The sequence below is a fragment of the Ochotona curzoniae genome, unplaced genomic scaffold, assembly GCF_017591425.1.
Source record: "Ochotona curzoniae isolate NIBS_2020 unplaced genomic scaffold, NIBS_Ocur_1.0 contig_3819, whole genome shotgun sequence".
Lineage (NCBI taxonomy): Eukaryota > Metazoa > Chordata > Mammalia > Lagomorpha > Ochotonidae > Ochotona > Ochotona curzoniae.
Window position 1 is genome coordinate 9,461,788 of NW_024466004.1, and position 19,797 is coordinate 9,481,584.

Below are 19,797 nucleotides of genomic sequence, written 5' to 3' on the forward strand. Positions count from 1 at the left end.
GTATTAATCAATGTCTGATGGGCCCTCACATTGTTGCTTGTTTTGCAATTTATTAAATATATCAAGATGGGTTACTTATAAAAAAAATACAAGCAGTGTATATTTTTTGTATCATGCCTTGGTCTCGTGCAATTGGATACGCAGAGTGCCGTCTGGGAATAGGGAAGCATAAGGCGTGGCTTTTGATTTTGCTGATGTTTTCATTGCAGTGGGCAGGATGTGAAAATTGGAAGTTTGTTCCGAGGTGCTAGGGCGGGGGGGAGTGGGCAGCGGATGGGGTTTGATTGTTGCAGCGACCTGACCCTACAATCGCCCCATGGGTATTCAAGATCTGTCATGCGATGGTGTGCGAGCAGTGGGCGCTGTTTGGGGGCCAGGCGTAGGAAATAGGTAGGAAGTTGTTGGCCGTGTCATCTGCCACCGGATGTGCTGCCTCAGGATTGGATGTGGGTAATTGGCTCTGGAGGCAGTGGGCATTGTACAGTGGGACGCGGGGTGTTGCTTGGTATTGCCATGTCCGCTGATGTGTGTGTATGGTTGAGGGAGGTCAGGGGAAGAGGAGGGGGTGGGAAAATTGGGAATTTTTGAGGGCTGTTGGGTGGCTAAGGGCAAGTGTGATGGTGAAGAATGCTGGAGAGCCATAGGCCGGGATGTTCTCCGGTCACGTTGGTGCCATGGTCGCAATCTTGCTTCTGAGTCCCACAGACTGGCTCATTATCCAGGATGTGCCAGGCCTGGGTGAGTGGGTGCCCTAGGGCTACTCCATTTGGGAGTGGGGACGTCAGCTTGTTCTGGCCGGCATAGTTATCGGGATGGTTGTCGACTATTACTGGTGATGGTGCTGATATGCTGGGCTGTGCGCACTAGGCATGATCCGATTCACTGTTTTCGCTTTGCTTTGGCCCCTCAGTGGGAACCAGGAGCCATGGAGGATGAAGGAGGCGTCTCGGGGTGCATCATTTATTCTGCCTGCTGTTTGAGCTTCCTCCACTGTTGTTTTTCCCCTTTGCTTACCTGATCGGAGCCAACGCTTCCTGGGTGTCCATGACACGGAGGGAGTGTTGGAAAAAGCTGAATGCTGAAGGAACGTTGGCTGGGGACAGGAGTCTGGGCACAGGTAGGTGATGAAGTGTTGGGAGATGACCGAGTGTGTTAAAACGCAGGCTTTCTGTCCAAGGTAATTATTTTTTCAACTTTCTCTTCCAGGCTGTAAGGCCAGGACAAATCTGCTGTAATGAGGAACACGGGCTGTCACCTACCCTCTTTGAACATCAGGAGACTGAAAGCCAAGGTTGGGTGAGACAGTGTTTAAATCTCCTTTTAAGTTCTGGCCCACAGTGCTGCATACACCCATGTTAGTGTGGGAGAGGGGCCCTCTACCCGTGAGGTCCCGCTGATCCTTGCTCCCAGAGTCCCCCTTCCCCCTGCTCCTGGGCTAATCCCATGGACCCACCTGGCTCCTCTGTTGCACTATCTGGCTCCTGTGCTTCTGGAAAAAAAAGAGAGAGAGAAGACCTGGCATTTCTAGGAGCTCGTGGGTGGCCTGAGAGGGGGATGACGAGTTGGAAACCTGGGGAGAGGGGCACACAGTTGATTTGCCAGGTCATACAAGGAGACTACCACTCCTCTGGCTGTGGACTTGCTGCTAGCTGGCAGTGCCCAGCAATGTCTCCCTGGGAGTCTGAGTAGAAGGAGGTGCGTGGCTTCACAAGGACATTGAAGACCCTTGGGATGACACGGAACTCACTGGGTGCTGTGGTTCTTCTTGCCAGCCCCAGGCAGCGGCCCTAGAAGGTCCTTCCGTCTCCAGATCTCCTGTGCAGACTGGGCAGCCCCACCTTGAACCACACGGACCCTACCCTGTCACATCCTGAGTCCTCAGCACCCATAGCCGTTACCCAGCATGGTACCTGACCATATAGCCATGCATCAGCTTAATGAAGGTGTACTTCAAATCCACAACACACTAAGCTCAGATAGTTATGGAACGAATCACAGTTGACAAAATATTTCTGGAAGTCACTTTTACGTTTCTAAGGAGGTGGATTAAAAAAAATCTGTCTAGCTTTCATTGTTTTGAAAACCAAGGGTGATGAAGTATCCTTGAACCAACAATTAAAAAACTCTGAGATGGGGCTCTCCACCCCACCCCAAGTACTGCTGTGGTCTCAACTGCCCAGGCTGAATGTGTTTCTCTGCAGTTGGGAAGATCAAGCTTTTAGGTGATGGGAGCACTGGGGGCGGTTAGAGGGACAGTGATAGGTGTGAGGAGCTGCTACTGCATGTGCCAAGATGCTGCAAGAATGTGCCCCCTGCAGCCCTGGCACCAGCCAAGAATGCTTTCAGGACAGCTGACACTGTTAGTTCTGTGGCAGGTGCTGTGATGCTGAAGGGATACGGCCAGTTCCCCTAAGCTATCCCACATGGCAAACTCGGTGATTTTTCCTTTATTATCTCGCTCAAATACTTCCCTTTTAGGAAGCCTTTTCTAGAGGGACTGAAAGAGTGCATGGTGGGCCCGGCTCAGTGGCTAAATCCTTACCTCGCATGCGCCGGGATCCCATATGGGCATTGGTTTGTGTTCTGACAGCCTCACTTCCCATCCAGCTCCCTGCTTGTGGCCTGAGAAATCAGTCGAGGATGTCCCAAGACTTTGGGACTCTGTGCATCTGTTGGAGACCCAGAGGAAGCTCCTGGCTCTTGCTTTGGTTTGGCTCAGCTCTGGCTGTTGTGACTACTTGGGGAGTGAATCAACGGATGGAAGATCTTTCTCTCTGTTTCTTCTTCTCTCTGTAGCTCTGCCTTTCCAATAAAAATAAAATAAATCTTTAAAAAAAAAAGAGTGTATGGTGGTCTTAAATTCCCAAATGGCTACAATATCCGGGGCTTGACCAGGTCAAACTCAGGGAGCCTGGAACTCCATTAAGGTATTCTAAGTGGGTGGCAGGGGCCCATTTGAGCCATCTTCTACTGCTTTTTTCAGGTACATTAGCGGGGAGCTGGTTGGGAAGCAGAGCAGCGGGACTTGAACTGGCACTTCAATATCAGATGCTGGTGTCCCCAGTAGAGGCTTAATGTCCTGTGCCACAATGCTGGTTTTAGCATGGAATTGGTTTTCAGTGGAGAGGTGGCAAGATCTGGCTGTCAGAGGGTTGGTCCTGGGGGGAGGAGGAGAAGGTAAAGATGGGGTGGGCATATCTATTGACTGAATGAGGTGGTCAGTGGCAGCAGTGGCAGCAGTGAGTGGCAGCCTCAGGGTTTTTTGGTTGAATAATCAGATGAGTGGGCACCTTGGCCTGCTGGAACCCAAGTCCTGCTCACAGTGCCTCACTAAATCTCTCCTTTATTTCTCTCTTTTCCCTCTACCTTTGTCTTGCTCATGCTCCCATCACTCCTTCCTGCAATTCTGCACAGACCCTCATTGCCAGCCTGGCTGTTAAGGAATAGGTTCCAGGATTTCAGTCTCATGCTTGAAAACCCCGACAATGGCCACTTGTCTTATTGTCTTACTAATAGACTGATGAGACTAAAACAATAGACATTTATTGTAGTTATTGTGGGTCATGCATCCAGGGACAGCCCAGCTGGATTTTCCATCTTGGGGTCCTATAAGGCTGTAGTCTAGCGGGCTCATCTGAAGGCGCCACTGGGGAAGGACTCAATTCTGAGTGCATTCAAGCAGCTCTTGGCAGAATTCAGTTCTTCCCAGGTCTTTGATCCTTGTTGTCTGTTGGTCAGAAACACCAGGTCCTCACTATGTGTGTCTCTTCAGGGGGTGGCTCACTACGTGGCACTGGCTTCCATCAGTGAGCGAGAGAACATTCCTGAAGGAGGCATTGCATCTGATGCAACCCAACCTTGAAAGAGGCATCTCTGTGTTTTTGCCATTTTCTGTTTGTTAGAAGTGGGTCACTAGATCCATTCCACATCCAAGGGCAGGGGGTGATTCAAGGGCATTGGGTACCCTCTTGAAGGTTTACATCCACTGCTGGCCTCTTTCCTGCACCTTTTCAGTTCTTACCTGGCCATGTTAGGTAACATGACTTGCTGGTCATTGTCTTTGGTCCCTGTGCATTTTTTTTTGCCTTGAACTCTCAAAGATTTTCTTCTGCTGGAAGTGAAGCATGAGACCATCACCCTTGCCCCACCTGCTTGCACGGGCTCCTCTGCCCACATGCTTGCTCCTCCCACTTTGAACTTGAGCTTGGTAACGGTCAGGACTTCGTCTTATTTCTTTGTGGGTTCCCATCATCAAATGTTGTGTCTAGCACATAAGAGGGTATGATTTAATTCTTTGTCCCATATGAGTAAATGAGTTTTATTAGAGCAAAAGAAAATATTCAAGAAGATAAAACTATGGATAAGATTGGTCTTGTAGTCAAATAAGAGTTCAAGGTGATCTGTTCTGCATTGTGTATGCCAAGCTTCACCACCAATAGAAGTTCCCAAGGACATTTGACCTATGCTGGCAGGGATACCAGTTGCCCATTTTGAGCCTTTTGGAAATCCTGTAAACCAGGAGGGACAGGAATCATTCTACCCATTGAATAGATGTAGATTGAGGCTCAGAGTGGTTAAGTGTCATGACCACAGCCAGAGGCTGGTATCTGGTAGAACCAGGTTTAGCTCAGCTGTGTCTAGGACTTGCTTCTCAATGTTCTTTTGTTTAAGGGCTTGCTTCTTCAGACAGCAGGGTGGGATGTAGTCTTATTCCTTGCTGGTGTGCGATGGAGATTGACATGTGCTCCGACCAGTCCTGCTCAGCGGGGGAGAGTCCCTGCTGGGCTCCTCTTGCCCTCCAATTGTTGCTGAAGTGACTCAGGCAGGCAGAGTGTGGCAGCATAGGGCCAGTACCATGGATCCCAAAGTGGTCTGTCTGCATTATTGTTAGGATATCTTGCAGACATACAGATTCTAATGTATGGGCCCAGAATGAGATAGAGGAGACTCTGTCACTGAGAACCGGATAACAGTGATGGGCAGGCTGGTGTGAGATCCTCTAGCTGGGAGGACTGGTTGAGGAAAATGACCAACAGATCATCAAGTTTCTCGGGGACAAGAAATGAGGGTTCCCCAGGACTCCACCTGCCTAGTTGCTGGAGGAATTTCCTTTCCTTAGAATGACCCTGTGACCCTGCCGTGCCCATTGCTCTGCTCACATGTGCCCAGTCATCCCCTTTCTGCATATTTCTGTATCCCAGCTTGAATTCCACCTGTTTTAGGCATCCACCTGAGGTTCCAGCAGCAAAAGGACTTCCAAGAAGCAGTGCCTGTGCTTCCCAGGTCATGCTAGGGTGTGTGGCTGTTTCTTCCTCTGCATGTTCATTAAGCACCTGCTGTCACCCGTGTCCAGAAAGAGGTCACCTGGGGGTTTATATTTACATATACCCTTACATATTCTTTATATATAAAGAATGTATTTGAAAGGCACAGAGAGAGTGAAAGAGCACTCCTATTTCATGTTTCACTCCTTATATACCTGCAATGGCTGTGACTAGGCCTTGCTGAAGCTGGGCGCTGGGAACTGAGTCCATTTGGGTGACAGGAACCTGATTGTCTGAGTCATGACTGCTGCCTCCCAGGTCCGCATTAGCAGGAAGCTGGGGTCAGAGGTGGGTGTTGAGCCTAGGTACGGGCACCTTAAATGCCCACCTCTGGGGTAAATGTCAGTACTCCCTTATCTAGTTCTCCCCTTTGTCTTCACAATCGGCTGGGGCAGGGCTTTCTTCTCCTTGGCGCTTGTATGTATCCCCAACATCCAGCATGGAGCCTCTCATCCAGCAGGTGCTTCAGAGCACAAATCGAACACCCAAGTCCTGAGTAATGTTCTTGCACACAAGGATGCCCTCTAAGTGCTCTTTGGTTGGCTGGTTGATTGACAGCTGGCCAAATCGCAGCAAACACATATTCCCTCCTTGTAGAAGGGACATAGGACAGGAGGTCTGAACTGTGAGACTAGTTTCTACAGGTTAATAGAGCGGGCCTGCTAGTGAGCATCGCAACTTTCACAGCTGAGCTGAAAAACGCCCTTGGGATCAGATGCCAGGAAGGCTGTGGCCCAGCTCCAAGACTTCCCAAGGAGCCGGAGGCAGAGCTGGCTCCACATCCTGCTTGTCAGCCCCGGCATACAGACAGAAGCCTTCTGCTGCCAAGAAGTTTATTTTATTGTCATTGCAGTTGGCTGCTGTCTGGTTTGTAGCTGCCAGGGTGGTGGCCAGTAAGCTCTGGACACTAGGCTGGGACAGAAATGCCATTTCCCTCATTCTCACCCATTCTGCCACTGTGAAGAACTTCTGGAAGCGGCTAGGAAGGTGGGAATGCAGCCAGAGCAGTGAGCAATGGGGAGCTGGTACTGGCTGTTCCCTTCCTCACTTCCTCTCAGACCTGGCCTTGACTGTGGTTCAGGGAGCTGCCTCCAGCCCAACCTCAGCTCAGTTTTTCCAAAGCTTGTCACAGAGAGAGGGCTGGGCTGTTATTCTGATGTCTTAGGGACCCAGCAGTGAATTCTCAGTTAGGAACTTCCGATATCAGCATGTAGATCTGATGTGGGCAAGGGGTGTGGCTGCTTGTGGAAACACTGGAAATGTTGCTGCTTCTTTATGTGAACCCCTAAACCTCTGAATGAGGTACGAGGTACCCCTGGGGTGCTAAGGGACTCTGGAGTGTCCTCCCTACCCCTGGACTATGAAGTCCACATAGGTGGGAAGAATGGGCTTTACCCTAGCCCTAGTGTGAGCCATGCTTAACCTTCTAGCCCTGCAGTGAACAGGCCAGCTGTATCACAAGGTTATCTGCAGGATCGCTGAGCTATTGTGCAACAACCTTTCTCCTGCTTAGCAGAAAGAGGCTTCCAGAGTTATCTGGGGGTGGGAGAAATGAAGGCAGCACTCAGGACACAGAGGATGCTCTGGTCAAAGTCTTCCCCACAAGGGGTTGATCTGGGAAGTGAAGGGGAATGGACACACGTCCCCAAGGGATGACTCAGGTAGCTCCTGTAAGATGTAGCTATGCAGTCACCAGCAATCGACCCCTCCAAATTTGGATTAAAGGCACTGGGCAGGGAAGATTCTCCTGGGAGCTTTCTGTCAGGGGAAAGCTGGGATCACCTGTAAGGTTTTGGGGATATGGACAGGATTTTGTAGTGTAAAACGCTGGGCTGCTTTTGAGGCTGCCGTTTTCTTTTTGGAGTGCCCCTTACACACTGGCTAATTTCTGTTTTCCCACCTGACAGGGTTTCCACCTTACACTCACTCAGCATGGATGAGCCCAGACCATCACCAAGTTAGAGTTGGATACATGTTTGCCTTTGGCTTAAGGATCCCCATTAACTCACTAGTGCTGCCAAGAATCTGAACCAACAGTCCCCAGAACGGGAGAATATATTTGCAAATCATTTGTCTGAGAAGGGACCTATATCCAGAATGTACGGGAAAACCTTTACTATTAAACAATAACAAGGCAAATAACCAATTTTTAAAAGAAAAAATGGGTAAAGGTTTTGAATAAACATTCCCGTAAAGAAAATACACATGCAAAGGCCAGCATTGTGATGTACTGAGTTAAACTGCTGCCTGCGTCCCTGGCATCCCATATTTGAGCTCTGGCTGGAATCCTGGCCGTTTTGCTTTCCACACAACTCGTGGCTAATGTGCCTGAGAAAGCAGCAGAAAAATGGCCCACACATGGGAGAGCTGGATGGAGTTCCATACTCCTGGCTTTGGCCTGGCTTTGCCCAAGCCATTGTGCCCAGTTAAAGAGTCAACCAATCGCTGGAAGTGTTTCCTCCTGCTCTATCTGTCTTTTTAAATAAATAAAGCAAGGTATTAAAAAGAAAGAAGCTACAATTAAAAAAATCACTGAATTGCAAACTTTAAGGTAAGTTTAATATGTTAATCATATATCAACAAGTCTCTCACTCTATTTCTTTTTAATAGGAGGATGTGGTGTTCTAGAACCAGAATCTTAGAGTTAAACCCTAGTTCTTTGGGTGCAGGTTTTGGTTAAAATGTCAAAGGACCCTGCGTGGTGAGTCGGTGGCTAAATCCTTGCCTTTTATGCTTTGGGATCCCATGTAGGTAGCAGCTCACGTCCCAGCTGCTCCACATCCCATCCAGTTCTTTGCTTGTGGCCTGGGAAAACAGTAGAGGATGGCTGAGAACCTTGGGACCCTGCATCCATGTGGGAGACCCAGAAGATGCTTCTGGTTCCCAGCTTTGGATTGGGTCAGCTCTGAACATTGTGGCTACTTGGGGAGTGAAACAGAGGAAAAAAAGATCTTTCTCTGTGTATCTACTTCTTTCTGTAAATCTGCATTTCCAATAAAAATAAATCTTAAAAAATGCCAGTGATAGTACCTGTGTCTCTCCTCCAAATGTGTGGGTTCAATACCTGGCTCTGGCTCCTGACTCCAGCTTCCTGGTCGTGCAGATCCTGGGAGGCAGTGGTGATGTCTCAAGCTGTTGGGTTGCTGACTCCCATTTGGAAGGTCTAGATTAGTTTCCAGTTCTTGACTCTGGCCCATCCTAGCCCTAGCCATTGTACACATTTTCTTTCTCTCTCTGTTTCTGAAATAAACATTTTTTAAAATAATAAAAAAAACCCTCTAATTCTTACTACTCTATGTGTGATCTTGGGCATCACTTTGTTCCTTTGTGCCTCAGTTTCCTCAATCAAACGAGGTTAACAATTGCACCTGCCTTGTGGGGTTGTCGTGAGAATCCCACAAATTGATGGGAAGGTTTCAGGTCAGGAGCAAGCCCTGCCTAAGAGTTAGCTGTTGCTTTTTCTGTTAATGACCCATGTCATGATGTACAATGACCTAATCAGCCTTGTGTCCACAAATCAAGGGCCCAAGAAAACTTATGGAAGCTTGTCAGCAGGGAGGGCTGGGTGTGAGATGATGGCCATAAGCAGGGCCTTGGTTTGGAAAGCTAGGGGAGCTCCCATGTTGAAAGAAGAACTTCTGAAGGCTGTAGAGCACTTAGTACATCCAAACATACATAAATACTGAGTCTGGCTCAAGTCCTCTGACTGGAGTCCACCGAGAGTTACCGATCCCTCTCTGAACAACGGCAGCTGTTATTAAAATCTAGAGGCTTGGACTGGATGCTTTCCCCAGCCCAGACACGGTTTCAGAGCTGCAACCTTCTAAACAGCAAGGCTCGAGACGGATGCTGTTTGTGAACTGATTTATTGAGAGGTTTCTTGATTTGGGTCAGGTTCCTGCAACATTTGGTAAGTGATGACTATGGCATCATAATTTTCCCCAAATGGCCAGAATTATAGCTGGTAACTTGAGGCCAGTAAATTTTCCAGCAGCAGATGTTAAACTCTTTTAAAAGATGATGAACAATGGGAGACTAGGGCTCCGTGGCTGAGCGACCAATGGACAGGCGTTGTTGAAGTCAATGTGTGGGGTCAGAGGTGCATCAAGACTCCATGGCGTGCTGGGGAGCCCTGGTTGGAGACAGTCAAACCCCATAAATTGTGATGTAAATCAAGCTTGTGATCCCACCACCAGAGACTCAGACGGGGTGTTGGGACACCAGGGTGCAATGTTTGCTTCTGCCAGTAGTGTGACACAGGGTAGACTGATTTTCCTTCTCTGGGATTCAATTTCTTTGTCTTTTGAAATATGGATAGGCCACATTAGGTGGTCTCGAAGGTATTTTATGAGCCTCAGTCTGATTTATTCTATGACTTAAGAAGGATACATAAGTCATCTCCTCACCTCCAAAGAATCTGTGAACTTGAGGTGAAGCCACAATGGGAGGCCCAAGGTGCTCTACAGTCATAATGATGTTCATGTCGCATCACCCCCTATCCAGAAGTACGGGAGTGAAATGGTATGGGAATGGACCTTGAGATGCCACCTCTGCGATGATCAAATCAGACCATTGGAACCAGACAGCAATGTCACTGGTTGAAGACCTTGCCCTTGAGTAATGCTACATGGCTTTTTAATCCCATCTTTGCACCAGTTAACTCTACCTGTCCATGTCTCCTGCCTTTTCTGCATGTCTGTCATTTACCCAGGAAATTTGCGGGTGACTTGCTCCACGTGTGTATCTACACACATTCACATGACCATGTGCATGCATACAATGTTGGCTTGAGTTGAAGGAACACTAATGGACTTCTCATTGAAGGTTGTTTTGAGACTCTGTCTCCATCAATTTCTCCCTTTCCAACCATAATCCCAGGTTTAGGTCTCTGGAAAGAATTAATTCAATAGTCATATCAGTGATATGCTGTGGAAAATATATCTCAGGGGATTTTTGTGTTGGTTGTATTCTCCTATCTCTTCCTCTCACATTAAAGGAAAATAACCTAGATCTTGCCTTTCACTGCTCTTCAGTCATAGGACTCTGGGGAGTAGAACTTAAAGTTCTGCCAACAACCTCTACTCTAACTGTGTTATGAGATTAAACACAGGAACCCTTTCAAAGTAGTTACTTGTTTAGTCATTCAATAAACACTCACTGGGCATTGACTGAGTGTCAGGTACACTGGACAGTTTTAGAGGTATGAGTTTCATGCTGAACTAGTACACAGGAAAGAACTTGGAAGGTTTCAGTTGGTGTGAGGAGCTGCACGTGTGAAGATAAGCATGCGACAGGACAAGACTGGAAAGGTAGACAGGTGTCAGATTATGCAAGGTCAAGGTGACCCAAGAGCTCAGGTCTCTGTCTTAAGGGAACTGGAGCACATAGAGATGTGCTGATGAGGAAGAGACATAGCTGATGAGGAAGGTCATGTGGAGCTGGAATGTCTTACTGGACATGTCTCAAAGCAATCAGGATAAGTTTTAAGGACTTATTTATTTTTACTGGAAAGGCAGATTGTACAAAGAGAAGGAGAGACAGGAAGAAAGATCTTCCATCTGCTGGTTTACTCCCTAAGTGGCTGCAATGGCTGGAGCTGAGCTGATCTGAAGCCAGGAGAAAGGAGCTTTTTCTTGGTCTCTGACATAGGTGCAGGGTTCCAAGGTTTTTACCATCATCTACTGCTTTCCCAGGTCACTAACAGGGAGCTGGATGGGAAATGGAGCAGCCAGAACATGAGCTGGCACCTATGTGGGATCCCAGCACATGCAGGGCAAGGATTTAGCCACTTGCCTACTGTGACAGGCCCAATCAGGATGATTTCTTAAGGTGCATGTAAACACAAAGAAACTGGTTTAATAATGATGTGAACTCTGAAATGCACGTGAATTATATCTGTAGCAGAGCGAAGAGTACAGACTATGGTTGCAGCCTTGAATGTGGATCAGAGCTTTGCAATGGTTGGATCACTTTGGGCAGGCAGCAGCATCTTTGACAGGTGCCTTTCTCCTCTGCACAGGGAAGGTTGCATTATCCCTGTCCTGGGCTTTGTAGATGATTCAGAAGTCATGTTTGCACCCTGCAGTTCCTGGCATGTGCTGGGCAATGCAGTTCCCTATCAAGTTCCATGCTGTCCTGTGAACACTAATGTATTATGATTCTAGTTAGTTGCAAGCAACAGAATCCTCTCTGGCTAATTTATACAGAAAAGAGCTGTAGCAGGAGACAAGGCTAACTAATGATCAGACTTTCTGGGCAAACACTAGGTCTAAGCTTCCAGAAAAGCGATTAGAAGCTGGCTGCAGAGATGCTGTGATCTGGAAGCCAGCTCCTCTGTAGACGACCTGGGACCTCTTGGCCTCTGTGATCACCCATACCAGTAAGAATGGAAATTCTGAGCCACAGAAGTTTCCAGAACTCAGTTGGTGACCCACTTCTGGGCTATGCTGTTGACCAAATCCCTACACAATACAAGTCCAGAGCTGCAGCAGTTCCCTGCCACGCCAACTTGAACCAGTGCTGTTGGCTCTTCCTGTGCAGGGCCCTCTGGTGCTCTACCAGCTCAGTGGGGTGTTGGGATTCTGTAACCAAACACCGGGCCAGGACGGCTGGGTGACGTCAGGCTGTCTCAGAGCTCCTAGTCATCTCCTCTTTCCAACCTCAAGCACTGAATGGAGATTAATTGTGTCAATTGGGCTTTTATTCAAGTAGCTGTGCTTTTTTCTCTCTCTGCAACCCCTCCTTCTTTCTCCGCCTCCAGGTCTTCTATCTCTCTCTCTATTTCTTTCTCATCGTCACTGATCTGAAACCAAGTCAAATCACAGACTTTCACTTCTTGGGAAACTTCTGCAGCCCTGGATCCGATCCCCCATACAGTTCAAACCAGGGTTGTGGCTTTCCTGAGATCACACAGCTGGCTAAAGCACCTTGTGGTCTGAACAGGTGAAATCAGGGGCTCTGGACTCTTGTTGCAGCCCAGCCATGACCAGGGCAGGGGTCCTTATCAGGGCATTTCCTCTTCTAGTCAGGACTACAGGCTGTGAGTGACAGAAATCCAGCTGGAATCAGCCTTGGCAAGCCCCTGCACTCGGCCAGGCAGGGGGTGAGGTTGGTACAGGCAGCAGCTGGAGACTTGAAGTTACCGGAAATTTCTCAGTGTTTAGCTTCATTGTCCCCAAACTCAGATAGAATTTTCCTAGGCAATGTGGCCATACCTGCTACCTGTTCTTGATTCACAATTTAGCAGCAGAAGAAGCAAACAACATCTGTCTTTAGCGCCTTTCGAAATCCAGGCAACATGGTCAGGTCAACTGGAATTGGAGCATTTACCAGACTACCATGACCAGGTACCTGGGGTCTTGTGGGCCTGAAGGGAGAGAAAGGGGGCAAGCCACCCAAAGAAGGTGGGTAGGAACACTGGCAGGATCCCAAGAACAGCCAGAACCGTAACTTCTTTCCTGGCTTGCTAGGCTTACTCCCACCTATGGGGTATGGGGTTTGTGTTGAGAGACGTAGACCTGAAGTGTAGCTAACAACATTTGCTTGGAGAGACATCCCCTACCCTCTTTTCTGGGAAGGAAGGTCATGGTTCTACCTCCTGTCCCATGGGGATAGTTCATATCATCTTAACATTGGGAGAATAGAACCCCAAAGAATGACACACAGGACTGGTTGCTTTTTTTTTTTTTGTTTAAAGGTTATTTATTTTAAAGGCGGAGTTATAAAGCAAGGCAACGGGGAGGGAAAGAGAAGGAGATAGTGAGAGAAGAGCATGCTTTCATCCTCTGGTTCATACCCCAAATGGCTGCAGTGGCCAGTGCTAGGCCAGGTTGCAGCCAGGAGCCAAGAATTTCACCCAGGTGTCTTCCACAGGTGGCAAGGACTTAAGCACTTGAGTCATCCTCTACTGCTTTCCCAGGCACACTGGCACAGAGGTGGATTGGGAGTAGAGCAGCTGGGATTCAAACTGGTGCCCATATGGGATGCCAGCATTGAAAGTGGCAGCTTAATGTGCCACAGTGTTAGACCCAGGTCTGTCCATTTTTGCCATGGGACCAAGATTCAAAATGCGCATCTTGGAACTAAAGGGGCAGGAAGCACTGTTTTCTTCCAACAGAGAGCCCCCAAACCCAAATCTGCTCTCTGTTTCATGAGCAGTGGCAGATGGCCCAAGTCCTAGGGTCCCTGAATCCATGTGGGAGACTTGGAAGAAGCTCCTGGCTTCCAACTTTGTATCAGCTCAGCTCTGGCCATTGTGGCTACTTGGTAAGTGAATCGGCAGATGAAAGATCTCTCTCTTTGTCTCTCCTTCTCTCTGTAAATCTGGGTTTCAAATTAAAAAAAAAAAAAGATAAAGAAAAAGAAAAGCATAGAAAATAGGTAACATTCAAGCTCCACCCCTAACTACCACCCTTTTTGAATATTCAGTTAATCACCACCCCCAGATAACACCTCTTATGTCTCCAACAAGTTAGCAGAGATAGCATAAAAGGATGGTTAAGCCTTGTGGAGGGAACATGTTCTTCTATTTGCTGTCTCTTGCCTGCGCTTAGTTCCTCAGTGTGTACTTCAGCTTTGTTTTAAATGAATTCCATTTCCCTGCACATCTTTGTATTGAAGCCCCAGATGTCTGCTTGTGTGGTGGGAGGAGCCTCGGAGTCAGCCCAGCTGGGGACCCCACTGCCCACATTATGGTCACTGATTACCTTTCAGGTTTGAGGGCATTTGGTCAACTCACAGGAAATCTCTTTCTGCTGAATGGAAACCTGCAATGAAAATCTGGAGAGTACTTTCTACCTGTCTCGGTGAGAGTGAGACAAAGCACTGTCCAGGCAGCAAAGCCTTGGTCTGTATGAACCTCCCCTTCCGGCCCTATATTCTCTGCAGCCTAGACTAGCCATGCCCATCCTTTCATCTTCTCCTTCACCACTTGACATTTTGTGAAAAATAAAACTTGCTTAATTTACCGTCAGTCTCTAGCCACAAGAATTCACTTGTGATTTACTATGTGGCTTCAAAACTGCTATAATCCACCACAGAGGTCCCAGTTTTGTTCTGGATTCCTTGTCGTGCCTGATGGAAACCAGTGACTGTGGGTGGGACCACGAGCAGTAGATCTCTGCTCAGTCCTGGTTTGCTGGAATCTGACAGTTGCTTGTCATCTTCACACATCCAAAGTGGTGTCTGGTGGGGCAACAGTTGCAGGAGGGAATTACAATTGAGTTCATAGGGGGTTGTTCAATTGCTCCAATCAAATAACCAAGTGTCAGGTTCAGTAGATTCTGCACTTGGAAGCATGTCACATCATCTCCTTGAAAAAAGACAAATACATAAGAATATCAGGTAGGTCCTGAGGTTCATACAAACACCCTCTGGATGGCTTGCAGAATGCTATACACAGCACGTGAATGTCCCAGTTCTGTGCTGGGGCAGTTGGTTACACGTCTACCAAAGCCTCTGTTTACAATGTTGATCATTTCACAGAGTATGGCTCTGGGAGTGGGCACAGATGATTTTTTTTTTTCAACAGAGTCACTTGGAGATGGAATTCTGGACATAATCACTAACAGGAATGATAAATTTGAGCTGACTGTGAACTGATGTGATGCATTTATTCTGGAAGCTGGGCTTTTGAAGGAAATGCACCCGACTTCTCTCTGAGAGCAGAGATGTTTTATGATCTCAGGCTTTGGATACCCAAGATTTCATATCCTGTAGTGGTCAGAATGGAGGAGAGTGGAGAGAACTTGCTTGTTGTAAAACAAGAAGCAGAGACAAAAGCCAGGTACAGATGTGACTGAGATGAACCTTCAATGTGTGCTGGCAAACTCAGCATAAAGCTTTTGGAAGACCTTTTCTGGCAAAACTCTCAGACTGACACACCTTACTTGTGGGTGCGTTAGGAGGATACTGTATTTTGGGGAAAATTACTGCACCAGCCTTCTGAATCTTGAATATTCACTGAAAAGAATTTCTTTCAGAGAAACCAGATAGGCAGGGGCCCTCACATCCCATTGAAAGCTGTTTCGGCTCCAGTTGCAGGAAGCTCAAATCAAGAGGTGCTTGCCCAAGGGCTGTGCATTGCACAAAGCTAGGCTTTCATTTCTACATCTGGAAGAGGGAGGTGGCCTCAAATAGGGAGCTTGAGCTCTCCGTGTTTCAGGTCCTGTGGTATGTGGCTTTGATCTGCTGGGCTGTGTGGCTAGGAGAGGGTGGAATTAGATGGTCATGTGTGGCTGGAAGGGCCAACATATGTCTTTCCACTGCCCAGACTTTTCTTGTTGGCATGGAATTGTTCACTTCTTATCTCCAGATTGGTCCTTTCTTGGCTTATCCAAGTATTTGTCAGGTTCCACTTTCCTGGGCAAAGACTTCCTGGACTCCCTAAGTCCCTGAGCCTATTTTGTCTAGTAGGTCTGCCTTCCTTTTAGTTAGCATCTGTCTGATGTATATTTTCCCATTATTTTTCTCTCAGCATTTCTGTGTTCTTTTTTTTTTTTTTTTTTTTTTTTTGGAGCTAGGTAAATAGCTTTAATGTAACAGTGGCCATGAGGGGAGGACAAGACCCCCGCTCTGGCCCCTTCTCCCATGGTGACTGGGAACCTCTGGATCTGGGCCAGCCCTATGCCCGCCTCCGCCCTGAGGCTCCCAAGTCCTAGGGGAGGGACAGCAAGGAAGTCAGATGGCTGCAGGATCAGCCCCCAAGTTCAGGGAGGCAAATGCAGGAACCTAGTTGAATTTGGCCTTGGAAAAATCCATCTCCAGATGCTGATCCATGAATTTTTTCAGAATTTTCTGCTTCTTCTGCTCATCTGAGGTGGGCAGCCCCATGAACTTCTGGCACATCATCTTTTCCACCATGCTTCGAGTTTCACTGTCCAGGACCGACAACTTGCAGTTCTTGGGGTTGATCTTCTTGGTGTTGGTCTCAGGGTCACTGGATACCAAGTGGCTCTACTACTCCATCTTAATGATGTTCTCCAGATGCACAGTCAGCACCCTGCCGTCCTCTATGAGCCACGAGCTCTCCTCCACCTTCACTTCATTGTAGAGTTCCCCGTTGATGATGGCTGGCTGCCCCTTGAACCCCATGCGGAGATGGCACCGCTGGATGTCCACCACCATGTCCTTCCCCTTCAGCCAGAGGTTCACACGGAAAGGCACAGCCAGGTCCAGCTCTGATAACGTCTGGGTCCAGCGATAATTGGGCAGGTCAGCTCCTTTGCCAAGGTTGGGTTTCAGTTTTCCTTTGTCCTTTTCATCTTCCTCTTCATCTTCCTCAGCCTCCTGCTTCCCCAGAGGGTCAAGGCTGCCGTTCTTGAGCTGGGCCTTATGGTTCTCTGCATCTTTGTTCTGGTCAATCTCCAGCTGCAGCCGCTCAGCTTCCTCATCAGTCAGCTCTTTGATCTGAGGCCCAGGGTTCTCCTCCTTGGCTTCCTTGGCGAGCCTGGCAGCCCGTTCAGCCTTCTCCCACTGCTCAGTCTCCTGCCTGGCCCTCTTCTCCCACCACGCCTTCTGTGCCAGCTGGTTGTTGAAGGTCTGTGTGATCAGCTTCTCTGCCATCCCCATCCTCTCCACCAACAAAGAAGTCTGTTTTGCATCGAAGGAAGCTGAAGAAAGTATTCACAAGCTCCTGCACACCACCTTCGTGCTGCTGTGCCATGGCCAGCAACATGCCATCACACCGCTCCTCTTCCTGCTCCCTGCCCATCGCACCGGGTCCAAGTCCCGCTCCCGCACTCGAGTCCCGCGCTCTCCCGGTTCGGTTCATTTCTGTGTTCTGATGTCTTCAGATGTATCTCTTATGTGCTGTGTATAGTTGATTTTTAAAATTCTAATCCCTATCTTTTAAGTGATGACTCTAGTCATTTTATATTTATTGTAATAACATTTTGGCTCATCTCTATCATTTTATAATGATTTTCAAGGGAATCCCCAGCGCCTATAAAACTGCACTACATAATACAATGTAAGCAACAATAAAAAAAAAAAAGAAAAAAAAGTTTTCCTAATATTTCTATGATTATTTTTAAGACTTATTTATTTATTAAAAGGCAGAATATCAGGGAGGGAGAACCATACATGTTAACAGAGAAAGTAAGATCTGCTGGTTCACTCCCTAAATGTCCACAACAGTCAGAGCTGGGCCAAAGCTGAAGCCAGGAGTCAGGAACTGCATCTGGGTCTTCTGTGTGGGTGATGGGCATCCACACAGTTGGGCTATCTGCTGCTTACTTCCCAGGCACATTATCAAGGAGTAGGATTGTAAGCAGAACAGTCAGGGCTCAACTAGTTCTCCAATATGGACCAAAGACACTTCAAGTGGCGGCCTAGCTTGCTGTGCCATACCTGATAACCCTAGCTTTCCCTTTTGGGATGTGTGTTTCCTTGTTTCATTCCTCTTGCTCTCCCATTGATTTGGGTGTCATACATGCTTTCTATTCCTTCATTTGTACTTCGTGACATATAATAAACTAATTGATCACTACTTTCCCTGACAACATAGGAAACTTGAAAATAGGATTGCTTTCCTCGACAATATAGGAAACTTGAAACTGTTAATTTTTTGTGTACACATTTCAGATATACATGCTTTTATGTACAGTATTTAGTCTTGCCTTTAGAAAAACCTACAAAATTGATATTGTAATTTTATATAGAAAATACATTGATTTATAGATTTATTGATATAAATATAAAATGATAAATTTCCCATATCTTAGAAATTACTTTTAAAATTAGTAATTCTATTTTCGATGATGTTTAAGTAGTTAAGAGGTATATGTACCCATGTAGACCATTGATTAGGGTGGGGAGAGTTGAGGAATGGGAGAAAGTGGATGAGACAACTGCTTCCAATCTCCTTTTTCCTTCATGTATCTGGGGAAAGTGAGGGAAGATGGAGGGCTATTTCCAGCAGCCTGACCACATCAGTACCTGGGAATGAGAGATGTTTTCCTGACGTCATCCCAGGGTCCCCAATGTGGAACATGTTCTGAGGGTACTGGTTAAGTGGTTTCAATAGTTCTGAAATGCTATTGCTTTTGTTGCTTCAAGGTTGAGGAAATCCTTCCAAGGCCTATTTGCCGACATAGTGCGTCTTAGAGTCTCAATTCACCCAGATACTAGCTGATGACTCTTGACCAGGAGAGCTGTCCAATCTGTTCTGCCCTCCATGGTAGTAGCCATCCTCTGCAGGTCTCAATGAACTGGCTGTCATGTCCTCTATGAGCATCTGGGCATGCTACTCACTGCTCAGGCCTCAGCAACCATGGAGACCCAGTTCTGACACATGTTCTCCATGACCTATGATTTTCACTGTTGTTGGCATTCTGAGTCCAGTGTCCAGTGATCCAACTGGGAGGGTCCCCAAAGAAACCTCACCAGAGGTGACCCCAACTTAACTCTTGTGTGTGTCAGCCAGTGTGAGGTCAAGCTCAGTCCATCCCCCACATCAGCCAAAACACTGTGGTGGGTGTAGTCATCTGATCATCATCTGATCAGTTCTGTTCCCAGTCCCATCTAATACACGAACCAATGGATGCTGCGACCCAGCCCGGCCCTGTCCACCATTTACTCGGGCTTCACATACACCAGTGGGAGCGTCGGCCTAGTTGGAGTAACCCCCAATAACCCCAACCAGGTCCTCCCTATCCCTGATTCCTGTGTTTGTCATTATGTGTAGCAGATTGGTCCAGTCTGACCCACATTCCATTAGACTCTTGTATACATCATCAGTGGGCATTGAAGCCTACCTCAGCTTGACCAACCCCACTATTCAGTACACACTCAGGCTGGCAGGTGCTACTCACTGTCCAGCCAGGCCTGCCCCCGGTCCTGGTTCCCATGCTCACCAGTGGAAGCTGCAGCTCATGAGGTGCCCACAATTTCCCTTCTAGGCCTCACACTTTCCAGGTAGTTGTGCTGTCTAGCTTGACAGGATTTGTCCCCAGTTCCAGCACCCGCTAGCTGATGCTGCGACAAAGCCCCACCAACCTACAATTACTCTGGTTCATGCATGCAGCATTGGGTGCAGTTGGTTAGCCCAGCCTGGCTTTCCCCTTTACCCAGCTAGCATGCAAGCTGATAGGTTTTGTAGTCCTGTCTAGCCTGCTCTGATTCTGTCTCAGCTTTCACCCTCTCCAATGGGAATAGTGGTCTAACAGGGGAACCCCCACAGTTCCTCTACTAGGCTTGTCCCCCATCCTGGGTTTTAAGTGTGCTGGTGGGAGCTGTGGCCCATACTGGCATGGCCTGCCTCACTTCGGCATTTACCAGTGGATGCTGAAGCCTGGCTCAGCCAGGCCTGCCTTCACTTCCAGCTCATGCTGATGGGTGCTGCAACCTAGTCCAGGCAAGCCATTCCTCAGTCCCATCCATAATGTGAACTGGCAGGTGTTGTGGCCCAACTGGACCTGTCTTGCAGCCTATCTTGGGTCTCACATCTGCCAGTGGGTCCTATGAACTGACCTAG

At 47.8% G+C, this 19,797-nt stretch overlaps 1 pseudogene; it reads right to left on the bottom strand.

Moving 5' to 3' along the window:
• Positions 1–15,811: 15,811 nt before the first annotated feature.
• Positions 15,812–17,034, bottom strand: LOC121158292 (annotated as a pseudogene).
• Positions 17,035–19,797: the final 2,763 nt, after the last annotated feature.